The sequence below is a fragment of the Vipera ursinii genome (assembly GCF_947247035.1).
Source record: "Vipera ursinii genome assembly, chromosome: 11".
Classification (NCBI taxonomy): Eukaryota; Metazoa; Chordata; class Lepidosauria; order Squamata; family Viperidae; genus Vipera; species Vipera ursinii.
The window spans coordinates 9,713,628-9,727,745 of record NC_139524.1 but is presented as its reverse complement, the minus strand read 5'-3'; the positions used below and the strand labels follow the sequence as shown (position 1 = coordinate 9,727,745).

The 14,118-nt window shown below is 44.5% G+C and overlaps 1 protein-coding gene across 2 annotated transcripts in view; it reads right to left on the bottom strand.

Moving 5' to 3' along the window:
* The window catches only part of AKAP13 (A-kinase anchoring protein 13), a 243,512-nt gene that overhangs the window by 81,833 nt on the left and 147,561 nt on the right, over positions 1–14,118 (bottom strand). The gene's annotated exons all lie outside the window — the stretch shown is intronic.

The following is a 14,118-nucleotide window of genomic DNA, read 5'->3' as shown; positions in this document are numbered from 1 at the left end:
GCTTGTTGATCAGAAGGTCGGCAGTTTGGCGGGTCAAATCCCGAGTGCCACGTAACAGAGTGAGCACCTGTTACTCGTCCCAGCTTCTGCCAACCTAGCAGTTCGAAAGCACGTAAAAATGCAAGTAGAAAAATAGGGACCACTACGGTGGGAAGGTAACAGTGTTCTGTGTGCCTTTGGCGTCTAGCCATGCCGGTCACATGGTTTTAGTCATGTTTTTATTTATTTTGCTGTTTTGTTGGACTGTTTTCAACTTACTGTGAGGTGGGTGGCCATATAAATTTAATTAATAAAATAAATTAATGAACCCTTATTTTGACCTGACCAGACTCCACAGACTCCTCAAATGAATCAAGTAAACAGAATTGGGTTTTGTTTTTGTTTTTTATTACTACTACTACTACTACTACTACTATTATTATTATTATTATTATTATTATTATTATTATTATTATTATTATTATTATTATTATATGGCATATTAATCTTGCGCTCCAAAAAGTAATGAGGAAGCTCAGGACAAACAGTATTTTTATTTCATTTCCTTTATGCTGAATTTAAAGCAGAGTCAATACAATTCCCCTTCACATATTATGTAGAGACCTAATGTTTGAGGAAGGAAGGAAGGAAGGAAGGAAGGAAGGAAGGAAGGAAGGAAGGAAGGAAGGAAGGAAGGAAGGAAGGAAGGAAGGAAGGAAGACGCAATGGGGAGAGGGAGGGGAGGAGAAGAAAGGAAAGGAGAGGAAAGAAGGAGGCATGGGGCAGGGAGGGAGGAACAGAGGGAACACTGAAGGATGGAATTAGACAACCAACAGCTGGATGGATGGATGGATGGAGTTGCACTGATGACGAATACACTATTGAGAGACCTGAAAGACCAGCTTAGGGACACATCATTACAGAGCACATCTATCTATGTGGTCACTAAGACTCTACAATGACTTGATGGTACAAAATCAAACCATGTATATGGATCCCTTCCAGTTCCTCCCCTCCATGTCACACTGCAAATCATAACATAGCACCAACCTCTGGAGAAGGCAGAGCTTCTCAAAGGCCAAATGCAGCTCCACTTGTTTGGAATGCAGGACCCTGAAGACTGTGCTATCATCTGCTGTTGTTTAACCTGCAAAGGGGTGGGGTGGGGGGGTTGCGAAAGAGTCCCTTTTGTCCAGCCACTGCTTGAGCACTCTGCTCCAGCCTATCCCGGGTCACCTCAGACCACACCTTCCTTCGACAACTCTGCCAAGAATCAAGTCCTTTGCGGGATTCAAACTTCCGAATACAGTTATAGCAAGTAATTTCACCAAAATGGGAGGGGAGCGAGAAACAGGTTATTTTTAACTTTTGTTTCCTTTTTAAACCCTGGGGTCCACATTTCCTTTAATCACGTTTTAATTTAGCTTCCAGCGTGCAAAGGAGATGCTTTTTTTCCTGTTTGTCAAAAGCTGTATCTGCATTGCACTCTGTCCCGCAATTCCCAGTCTTTGACTTCCAGCACAGCATGCTTCATCAATCTGGTGATGAACCTACGGGCTGTACTCAATACAATCTGCTAAACCTGCTTAATTTAACCTGGGCAAGCTTTAAACCAACCACAATGGCTGCATTCAAACACAACGCCAAGCCATGAACCGTGGTTTGGCAAACCGTAACAGCTGGCTTCATCTATTGCACTAAACATCCCACCAGGCTCAAGGTTGACTCAGCCTTCCATCCTTCCGAGGTAGGTAAAATGAGGACCCAGATTGTTGGGGGCAATTAAGCTGACTTTGTAATAATGCCGCTTGGGGGGGGGGGCGAAAGCCCTAATAATAAGCAGGCATATACATAGAATGAAGGCTACTGCTAAGCTTGTAAGCCGCCCTGAGTCTTCGGAGAATGGCGGGATATAAATGGAATTAAAATAAATAAATAAATAAAATAAACTGCATTATGATTTAATGCAACATATGAAGGGACAGTACACAACCAGGATAGTGGCAGTTACAGGTCCCATATGAAGAGATCCTAATAGGGAAATGAATAGGGGAAAATGAAAAAAATCATTTCCCCATCCAGTATTACTGTATGCACACATCTTGCTTCAGCATCCAGGTTTCCTCCATCATTCAGCAGTTAAAGCAGACCAGAAGAGTGAATAACAGAATAACAGAGTTGGAAGGGGCCATGGAGATCTACTAGTCCACCCCCTGCTCAAGCAGAAGATCCTATACCATTTCAGACAAGTGACTGTCCAGTCTCTTCTTAAAAGCCTCCAGTGATGGAGCGCCCACAACTTCTGAAGGCAAGCTGTTCCACTGGTTAATTATTCTCAACATTAGGAAATTTCTCCTTAGTTCTAGATTAGTTCTCTGCTTGATTAGTATCCATCCGTTGCTTCTTCTCCTGCTTTCAGGTGCCTTGGAGAATAGGTTGACCCTCTCTTCTTTGTGGTAGCCCCTTAGATATGGGAACACTGATGTCATGTCGCACCCTAATCCTTCTTTTCACTAAACTAGACATATCCAACTCCTGCAACTGTTCTTTATAAGATACTTTTAAGGCCACTTTTGTGAACTAACCACTTCTGCGTTGCAGGCACGCTGTCAGAATTGCTTTGCCACGACCATATTGGCTAGACTTCATGGAAGGGGGATATAAAACTTCTGGAAGGCATTGAGTCGGTGATGCCTAGTTGCAGCATTCAAATAAGAACACAGTCGTAGTTGGGCATCAGAGGACGTAAGTGAGAGAAAAGCGACCTCAGCTCTCTGACCTTCCTAAGGCAGAATTTATGAACCAAGAACTTCCCAGCCAAAAGGGTTCCCATGGGCAAACCAGAACAGCAAAAGGGCAAAATGGAGTTAGGATCCATGACTTAGGACAGGGGTCCCCAACAATCAATTGACCGGAATGATATAAAGTCTCCTGCCTTGAGAAGGGGGTTGGACTGGAGGACCTCCAAGATCCCTTCCAGCTGTACAATTCTACCTTCTATCTTCTACATATAATGCAATGGATGAACCAATCCTTGGGGTCTGCGTTGCTTCCTTTCATTAAATTCCATTAAAAACTTGCTATACTAGTTCAAAACGATCTAGGAAACTATGTATGACCTCTCCCCTCCCAGCCTCCATTTTAGATTGTGGAACGGTTCCCCATGTCTCTGAATTAATACGTCCAAGCCAGACTGTTTGAGCCATTCCATTGGCTGCTTTCTTTCAACTGCCGCTCTCTCCGCCAGGAAAGTAAAGCTCTTAAGAGTGACAAAACACGCTCAGATTGCCACCTTACTGTTTGGTGGAGCAGATACTAATTTTAGCTTGGAAAGCGTCCACGTGGGGAAAGGGGGAGAGTGGAAAAATGCCAGGGACCGTTAGCCAAAAAAGGTACCGCCTCCACACCCTATTTAAAGGCACAACTAACTCCAGATTTCAATGAGCAGGGGAAAAAAAATCAAACAAAAACACACTGATTGAAAACTTTGGGACCAGGAAAGAGAGCATATACCGGTATATAAAATCGGACTCAAAGGCCTGAAAGAATATGGACTTGCCAAGGTAATTAAGGCAATCACATTGAACTTAGCAAACCACCAGTAGCCTTGGTGGAGCAGTGGGCTAATGCCTCCTTAAGTAACACCAGCTGCCTGCAATTAGTGCAGGTTCGAGTCCTACCAGGCTCAAGGTTGACTCAGCCTTCCATCCTTCTGAGGTAGGTAAAATGAGGACCCAGATTGTTGGGGGCAATTAAGCTGACTTTGTAATAATGCCGCTTGGGGGTGTGTGTGTGTGAAAGCCCTAACAAGCAGGCATATACATAGAATGAAGGCTACTGCTAAGCTTGTAAGCCGCCCTGAGTCTTCAGAGAAGGGCGGGATATAAATGGAAATAAAATTAAAAAATTAAAAAAATTTTCATTTGGCTGAGCAGCATGGGTTACTGAGTCTTGATTTAGGGTTTCAGAAGAATGGAATAGGGAATGCAACTTCAAAAGTAGGTGAGAGAGGAGACAGTGGGTGTGTTATTAAAATAGGACATCTGTATTAAAATTCCAAGATGTTTTATTTGTGGGGGAAGATAGATATTCATAGGAAGTTGCAAAACTGGATATGCAAAAAATAAAAGGGGGGAGAAAAATCAAAGATGGATTTAGCCTTGCTCTTTACCATGAAACTCAATGGTGATGGATTCAGTGGGAGATAACAATGGAAGGCCAACATAAAGCAAAAGATGCCCTATTTTGGGTTTCCATGACACAAATTGAGGTGAGTAACGTAAGAAAGGCATTTCTTCTTGGTCTAGCTGTTGCAAGGGCAGAGCTGAGATTCCGCCCTAATACATTCTTGGGGGGAAAAAAGAAAAATCTGAAATAGAATGCATAGTACACAAAATATAAATATGGCTAAGCAACTTTCTGATTAAAACATTAGCCGAAACCAACCGCAAACTTAGCTAGCATGAGAAAACAATGCCAACTTATAAGAAGAATGCGCAAAGCGTAATATATGTACAGTCGGAACTATAAACTTATGGCATTTATCATCATCATTGTAAGCGTTTTAGTACCAGACCTCCTATGCCTAGGACTACTTACCCTTTCAATAAAAATATATTTTTTTAAAAAATAAAATAAGTTATTTTAGAGACATCCAAGTAATTTACCCATACCAATCTAGCAAATGCTTTCTCTTTGTCTACTGAAAATCCTGCACAGAAATCCTTGGGTATCAACAAAAAACCTACCTCTAACTAAGCATGGCTAGTCTTCTTCTCAGATATTACTCTGCTACTACTTTCTATTTCAAATCCTGTCCTTGGAAAGAGACCAATTCCTGATGAGAATCAAAGACTCCCTTTCACAAGAAAAAGGAATAAAGGGGAGAGACTCCCCAGGATCTGACCCTGACCACCCTGAAGGAGGGAGACACGTGTAGAGGCACCTCGGCCAGAGACACAAGCTATGCCATACCTTCAGCAGAACCACCTCTACAGACCTCTCTTCTTTGGAAATCTCACACAGGCTGTACCGTCTCTTGTGCCGCTCGTACATTTTGTCCAAGAAAAGAAAAAGCAGAGAAGAGCCAAGTCAACCATTCACTCCCTACAGAGGGTCAAGCAGTCCAGAAGCCTCTCCAGGGTGTCTTGGCCGAGGGTCCTTGTGCGTTGGGGTGGACCTTCTCTGAATCGCAGAGTCCAGCCAGCTCGCTTCGGAGAACACAGCCCAGCAGCCCCACAAAGCTGGCTGGTTAAAAAGTCTTCTTGGAACAGAGTGACTTGTATGGAAAGGAAGAACGGCACACGCAGGATGGAGAGCCAGGAGGAGACGGTTAGCCGTTGAAAAAGATATTTATTTTTTTTAAAAAAAAACCAAAACAGAACGGAGAGTCTTCTTTGAAGCTTCTCCTTACTGAACCTGGTCAAGTCTCCTTTTTTTTTAAGCGCAGAAGAGACTTTGCACCCAGAAAAAAAGAGAAGCCGGGGCAGAGACAGCCAAAGCCAGATGTTTCAAACGGACCAAGAAGGAAAAAGAAGAGAAGGGCAAAAAGGCTCTGCTCACAAGTTCTAATTCCAACTGAAGGGTGGCAACTCAAGTCAAAAAGAAAATGCTGCTGCTGAAGGATGAGGTGGAAGGGAAGACCATCCAGTAAAAGGAAACAAACAAACAAAATAATAATAATAATAATAATATTTTAAAAAATAACAACAAACAGCTGCCCCGATAGGGTTTCTAAGCTTCTTCTGGTCGTCTTTTCACCCAGCCTCCCAAGTTGGATCTTCGGATCGGTTTTGAAGAAAAGCTTAATGACAGAAACAGGCAGAAGGAGACAGACACTCCCTCCTGACCCAAGTTCGGACGTCACTGTTTTTGCTCACTGCCCCAGAATTCGGTGAGAGCTGAAAATTTAATTGCAATTGTGGGAATATGATTCATCTGTTTGGAGAGAGGTGGGAGGAGGGCAGGGCCAGCTTCTCCTCCTACGCCCCCCCCATTCATTTCTCTTCCAACCAACCGCACAGGAAAAGTGCAGCTCTCCAAAGGGGGTAGATGACTCTTGCGCTGATCCTGGGAAGGACCACATTTCTGAATCTCGAATATTGTCAATGCAAGGATTCGGGCCCAGAGCTGTCTGAAATCCAAGACAGTCCTCTGGCTCAGAGCTTCTCAAAACACAGACAGGAACAAGGGGGGCGGGGGGGAGGACATACTCAGGACTCATTCTGCTTTGAGCAGAGGGGGGGGAACCCAACAAAATGCTCGATTGACTTGTAAAAAAGAGGGGGGAATGTGATTCCCTTTTCTTTTTTTTTTGTCCTAAGCCAAAAGGGTGGGTTTTGGGGTTGTTGTTTTTTTTTTTGGAAGACCAGCCCCCTCCCCTTCCCATCTTTACCTTCACTTTGGCCAAAGCGCTCACTGCCTCTGCTTCTCAATGGCTTATTCACATCGACCCGAGGCTGGAGAAAAACACTGCCACACAGTTTCCTGTTTTCAAGATCATTCGAGTCTTTTTCAGCCTCCATTTCAGCCCAGGCTGCTCTCTGAACAGATGAAATCTTCCTGTAGTTCCTCTTCTCCACACCCCCCAATCCCCACTTTGCTTTAACCCTGATTCTTGGTTAAAGATGCAAAAAAAAAAAAAAAAACCCCACCCCCGCAGGAAAAACAAGCTTCGGGGAATGCTGCGATAAAATAGGGACACGGCGTCCCTTTTGACTCTGTTAAGTTATAGATCAGCAACCTTACAGCAAAGGTTCTAGGACTCACTGTTTCTTCTTCCCAAAGGTAAAGACGGAACAAGAGAGGTGACTCGCAGACCGCAATTTTGGGCAACTCAGAACCTGTTTCCATTCCTCCGTGAAAAGTTCCAACAGGCATTTCTGAGACCGGACCTAAACTGCCAATCATGCACTTCCTCAAACGCTGCAAAATCAGTAATTTTTCAAGACTGCACAAAGCATCTTTAGGTCACTGCCAAGGATTCATTTCTATTTCCGGGGGCTTCTTGCTATCCTGCTACTCTCACCCCATCTATTGCTTTAATGTCCCAAAGAACTGCCCGATTTGATCGCAGGGGCCGGAGGACAATTGCCTCCACCACTGCAACTGGCAGTACCCGCTTCTGCCAGATACGCTCACCAGGGTCCCCCAAACAGAGAAGAACCCAAGACCCCCTCGGACTGCCTTCCCCTCTGCTATTGACCCACAACCCCTTCTGTCTTCCCCGTGTGCGCAACATATGCGAAGCTCAGAGGGGTGGCTCAGAAAAACCTGCTCTATCTGCACAGGTGGGGGATGAGATGGCCATAGCGAGTTACAGGAGAGAAGACCTATCCCAGGGGTAGGCAACCTCGGCTCTTTTATGACTCGTGGACTTCAACTCCCAGAATTCCTGAGCCAGCTTGGCTGGCTCAGGAATTCTGGGAGTTGAAGTCCACGAGTCATAAAAGAGCCGAGGTTGCCTACCCCTGACCTATCCTATCTGACCCTGAGCAGCCTAACAAATACTTCAATCTCCCTTCGGCGATTGGTGCCATATGAGAATAAAGGACAAAAGGTGCAGTGGGGAAGTGGGGGCCACAAACATCCAGGTAAGGGGATCCAGGTAGTACAAGTCACGCATTTTTCTCCTTATGTACAAGGGTAGCCAGTGAGTCCTAGAGAAAGCAATTAGATGTACTCCATTAAGACTCTCTTATCATTGAAAAAATATCCCTTTCCCCACTCTTTTCCTTGCCTTGTGCTTCTCCGTAACATCTGCCCAGTTGCCATACACATCTCCATAGCATCTCCCAGGCCAGAGACCTGAAGAAAGTTTGGAATGGGGCGGGGAGGGAGTGTCTGAGTGTGACAATTGAGAAGACTTGTGTAAGGAATTCTTGCTGGGTTGGCTAGTTGTCAGGACCGTTATATATTAATAGTGTCGGGGTGCCAAGGAATGTGATTGGCAGATGCCTCTCTGTCCTACCTCTGTGCATCTGATCAGCCACTGTAGGAAGAAGACAAAGCCAGAAGCAATAGATCTTTGGCCTCATCCATTCCCTGAGCATTTCTGGTATTCTTACGGTGGAAAAGATGGTGGAGTTTGATTAAAGAGGGAAAGGAAACAGGCAGATGTTCCATAATCTGATTTGAATAGGGGGTAAACTATGGCTGGAGTGCCTTCCATCATGATAAAAAAATACCTTGCAAAGTTTCAAATGCACCATGACGTGGAAACATGTCAACATTTTCTACATGAACTGCAAGCCCCTTAAAACCTTATGACAAGATAAATATCTAAGTTACACTGGACTAATTCTAGCATACACACGCACACACAGAGAGGGAGAAAGGGAGAGAGACAGAGACTCTTAGAGGAGCAGTATGCGGCATTAGACATATTAGATGCAGAGAACATGATGTGCTAGTTATGGTTTATAAGTGCTGTAAAAAACAGATGCTCTCAGGGCTTTTCAACCTTTTCACCCATTGTACCACTTTTAGGATATGGCAACATCCGAGTACCACCAGTCGCCTAGCAAGGGGTCAAAAACTTGATGACCAAAAAAAAAAAAAAAGAGAGAGATGACGTACAGGTAGTCCTCGACTTACAACAGTTTGCTTAGTGACTGTTCAAAGTTACAATGGCACTGAAAAAAAGTGCCCCCCCAAGCCACAGCCAAGCAAGACACCTGCCTGTCCGCCCGGCGGCGCTCTTCCTCCTGTTTGAGGTTTTCATTGTTGTGAGCATTTCTGTTGAGGATTGGCAGTGGGGGTGGGGAGGGGACGGGTGTTTGGTTTTTATTCTCCCCCGTCTGCTGGGTGGTTGCAGCAGGTTTTGGTCACTTCACATGATCCTGGGATACTGTGACCATCATAAATATGAATCAGTTGCCAAGCATCTGAATGTAAATCACAAGACCCTGGAGATGCTGCAACATTCCAGCTGATTGGCGCTTCTTCTGGGCTCAGAAGCGGCAGGATCAGCGCCAAGCTCCAGCTGGAGCCTCGCGCTGATCCTGGCACTTCCACTGAGCCCTGACAACCCCGAAGAAGTGCTGATCCTGGCGCTTCTGCTGAGCCCTGACAACCCTGCAGCTCCAGCCATCTCTCACTCAGGCTTGTGCGGTGCTGCCACCGGTTCAGCTCATTCCCCTCCTCCGTTACACTTTTCTAGGATGGTCGCGTACCACCTGCCAGATGCCAATGTACCACAGGTGGTACCCGTACCACTGGTTGAAAAGCCCTGCTCTAGGCAGGCACCAAAAACAAAGCTGGATAATTGAGCTGAATAATTATTATTCGGAGCTGAATAATTTGGTCTGTAAGGGCTGGACCTACCAGAAAGCTTACTACGTGGGATCTTGCTAGAACACTACTAGGACTTCACATCTTAGCGCTGAAATGTAATCTGGAGTGCTCAAATTGACAAGACTTTCATCAATGACTGCACACCTTACCATAGTGTGCTTCTTTAAACTACAGTTTGTAGAACCCAAAGGAGCCTGGTTCACTCACAAAGCCAAGCCATAAATCATGGTTTTCCAATCATTGGATTCATGTTATAAAAAGTCTCCTCTGAAAGAAACTATCATTGCATTTGCACAGTTTGGGGGTGATTTGTGGAAGTGGTTTCTCATTGCATTATTCTGGACTTTTTTTTCTTTTTTTTTAGCTCTGCCTAGCCTACAGTCTTAAGATGTCATACTGGTCACCCATCTAAGTATTAAACTGGCTACAGCAAGCCAGGGAGATAACCTTGGAGAAAGAATTCAGAAGCTGTCAGGGAAGCACCAGATTAGGAAATACCAAGAAGCATGTGTTACAAAAAAGGATGTGGGAGAGGATTACAAAGAGACTGAAACTAGCCCACCCACTTCTTCCCCCTTTTCCCTTGGGTAAAGAAAGATGGAAGGGAAGACATGGACAGGCTTAAAAATTCTGCTATCACAGCCTAATTCAATTCTATCTCTCAAAGCCAGGGAAAGACCTTAATTGAAATCCTGAAGAACCTTTGCTGGGGTTAACGAATCAATAAGTTGACCTAGTATAAAGCAGTGATGGCGAACCTTTCAGACACCGAGTGCCCACAGAGAGGGCTCTGCGTGCCGCCACTGGCACGTGTGCCATAGCTTCGCCACCACTGGTATAAAGCAACAATCTGTGCTGAAGTGCCATTGAACTGACCAACACAGCTTTCGTAGTCAATAGGAAGCCCTAGTGGCATAGTGGTTAGAATGCAGTATTGCAGGCAAACTCTGCCCACAGCCTGGAGTTCGATCCTAAGCAGCTCAAGGTTGACTCAAGTCTTCCATCTTTCGCAGGTCAGCAAAATGAGGACCCAGATTGTTGGGGGCAAGATGCAGACTTTGTAAACCGCCCAGAGAGTGCTGTAAAGCACTGTGAAGCGGTATATAAGTCTAAGTGCTATTGCTATAGGAAGCCTACTAAATCCTCCCGTTGACTACAACCCAAACTCCTGGAGATCTAGAGGTGACTGCACTACGGTGTGCTTCTCAGGAGGTGACTGCAAAAGCATTGCACTTCCGAACATGGCATACATACAATGTATGTTTTCTCAGAAGCTACAAGCTGTACTGAATATGCATCAAGACCTTTTCCATCAGAATGGTCTGAGGTTTTGCCCACAGTGGGACATGCCAAATTCCAAGGAACCCAAGTTTCCAAACCATCTCAACAAATTCCACCTCAGTTCTCCTACCGTGCCTAAACACTCAAACCGAGGGACCCGGCGAGGTATGCATTTAAATCAGAACGTTCTTGGTTGAGTTCTGTACTTGCTCCCATTTTTTTTTCAGGGGTTCAGCTAAACTTCCTCCCCAGCCACAGCTGCCTGCTCAGCTTGTTCTAGGCAGGCCGCAATTTTCTCAGGCTGTAAACAGTTGTGGTGAGAAATAGCCAAATTGGTTACACTCACAATTCGATCTGGTCTGCTTAAGTTTTGTACGGAGTCTCTAATCCATCACACTTAGGCTGCCTTTCTCCAGTTTCAGACCAATTCTTTTGCAACTCTGGGGCAAGGAAGATAGGGCTCAGACCTTGTGTAGCTTGGAACATCCCCCCCCCCTTCCACTATTTTAAACTTACAGGGTTGCCATGACTGTAAGAGCTACCATCAAAAAAAAAAGTGTGTAAATTTCTCAAACCAAGCTATTACAAATCTGGGCATAACAAAATTCCTGGCAGATAAGAAAAAGTTTGGTGTGTCATAAAAAACACATTCAGGCAATAAGTTTGCTTATCATCCAAAGATTAAGAGCTTTCAATCTTCTGTTCAACTCTAGGAGACGTGAAGAGTCAAGACAAGAGCTATAAAGAAGAGTATTTGTAGCTCAGGACTGAAATGAGGGGTCCTTGATGCTCTCTGAGCTTGGTTGTTTTCGTACAGATGTTCCGTTACCCAAACTAGCTAACCCCATCGGTATTAAAAGAGATGCAACGTCAAGACAAACATTTTGTATCTCTTTTGAAAAAGCCCTACTTTATCAATTTGTGCCCATTTCCGGGAGCTTGCTCCATTACACCAAGCCATGATTTGTTTAACCACATGTGAAGAAGTGAAGAAACCACAGTATTATTTTGAGAAGACTCAAAATTGTTGGAGGACACTTGATGGAAGATTGAAGTTTTGGGGTGTTTTTTTTTTCTTTGTTGTTTTTTTTTTTCCCAGAGAAACCTGGTGATATGAAGGACTCCAAAGAACGACATGAACATCGCCTGCTGAAGAGATGCTTCCAAGCTGCCTTATTAAAAACATCTGGAAGAGCTGTGCGCTTTCCAGAGCTTTTGGTGATGTGAACCAGCTATTCATTTCCAAACCAAAGTCTGGGGCGGCAGATTTTTTAAAACAAGGCGCCCTCCCCCCCCCCTTATTTTTTCCAGCCAAACTGTGCCGTAGCTGTTCCATCTCAGCCCTCTTTTTCCCGGGCTTCTCCTTCCACTCGTTGACCTTTTTAACGACAAGGAAATCATAAGTCGCGCAGAAAACAGAGCGCCCCTTTGATATCTGTTTCATATTAGGCCAGCCACATTGTTATGAAAGCCTGAAAAATGATGCAATCTGGAGAAATACTGTGGCACTTTCATGGCTTGAGTTGTGCAGCTCAAGACAGCGAACAGATTCATGAAGAAAGGCAGGGCAGTTTGAAACTGGCTGAGCTTTTCAGTCATAATGAAATTTGAAATCAGGAGATATGCTCGGAGCTATTATTTCCCCCCCCTCCAGCGCTGGCCCAAAGTTAGAATCCTTTTTTTTTTTTTAAGTAAACAAGGTCCCATGATCAAGTCATGGTTTATTGACTAGGCCACAACCACCGGAGCAAACACAACACACAATGATACCATGAAGACCACCACATTTTGCATAACCTGTTGTGTGACCCTAGCTGTCTCTCTCTGATTTTGTACGTGGCACACCAGGCTGCAAACTACAAGTTGGTCCTTGACACGTGGCCGCCACTGAGTCCAGCATTTCTGTTGCTAAGTGAGACATGTCTTAAGTGAGCTTTGCCCCACTGTGCAAGCTTTATTGCCACAGTCGTTCAGCGGATCACTGCAGCTGATAAGTTAGTAACACGGTTGTCAAGTCAATCTGGCTTCCCCACTGACTTTGCTTGTCAGAAGGCGGCAAAAGGGGACCCCGGGACATTGCAACTGTCGTAAGTACATGCCAGTTGCCAAGCATCTGATTTTTGATCACGTGACCACAATGGTCGTAAATGTGAAAAATAGCCATAAGTCACTTTTTTCAGTGCTGCCGTAATTTTGAACAGTCACTAAACGGACAGTTGTAAATCAAAGATTACTTGTAGTTAATCTCATTTTAATCTAGTCTGTTGCATTTAGCCAACCCAAGCAAATCATCTACGGTGAAGCATTTGTTACCTGTTGGAAAATTAGATTATCTATTTTTTTAGTAAGCCAGAGCTGAGTGAACTATGGATAAGCATGTCTTTTTTTTTATTGAAAAGTTTTACAATACATTTTATCTTTAACAATCCTTTCCCCCCTCCCTCCACCCAACCCTCCCTAACCCTCCCCCCACCCCTTCCCCCCTCCCCCCTCCCCGACTTCCCAGAGCTAAATACAAGGTATAAAGATAAAAACAATCATAAACAACCATATGTTAACAACAATAAACTATTAAGTCTATCACACTCTAGCTCATGTAAAATGACTACAAGCAATACTAATATCACATCAATACTTATGCAAATGCTAAATGAAACTGTTGTGCTGGTGGGCATTCCAATCTCACAGATGGGGAACAGGAGGCTGGTAAAAGCTGGCCTAGGCAATAGCTAGTAGACAGAGCCATAATCAATACAATTCCCGTCTCTTCACGGTTTCCACTTCTCCATAAAGTCAGTGTTCAGAGGCAGACTTCTCTGTTAAGAACAATATTGCTACCGATGCAATCTAGATGCCATCTAGTGGCAGACACTATTCATTCACAGAACGAAGGAGAGTGGAGATCTTTCATTCAGAATGGAGCTGGAAGGGACCTTGGAGGTCATCTAGTCCAACTCTCTGCTCAAACAGGCGACCCTAATCCATTTCAGACAAGTGGCTGCCCAGTCTCTTCTTAAAAACCTCCAGTGATGAAGCACACAAAACTTCTCAAAGGCAAATCACTCCCCTGGTTAATTGTTCTCACTGTTAGGAAGTTTCTCCTTAAATTCCAGGTTGCTCCTCTCCTTGATTAGATTTCATCTATCGTTTCTCGTCTTGCTCTCTGGTGCTTTGGAAAATAAGTTGACTCCCCCTTCTTTACGGCAGCCCCTCCTATACTTGAATCATGTCACCCCCTAGTCCTTCCTTTTTCTAGACTGCTATACCTCAATCCTGCAACTGTTCTTCGTCTGTTTTGGTCTCCAGGCCTCTAATCATCTTAGTTGCTCTTCTTGCTAACTCAAGTCATTTTGTTCGACCCTTCCCAATCTTGACCGCCTCCAAGTAAATTGGCCAGATTACATTGCAAGAATTCTCTATAATGGCCATACAGTACTTGGCTGGGGAATTCTGGGTTCACACATCAGGAAGGAAACCAAGTCTCTAGAAGTGCATCTTGCCTGGTGAAGAATAGTGGAGGGCTCAGAAAGTTAGGCATCGGTTTGTACCATTTTGGTTGGCTCA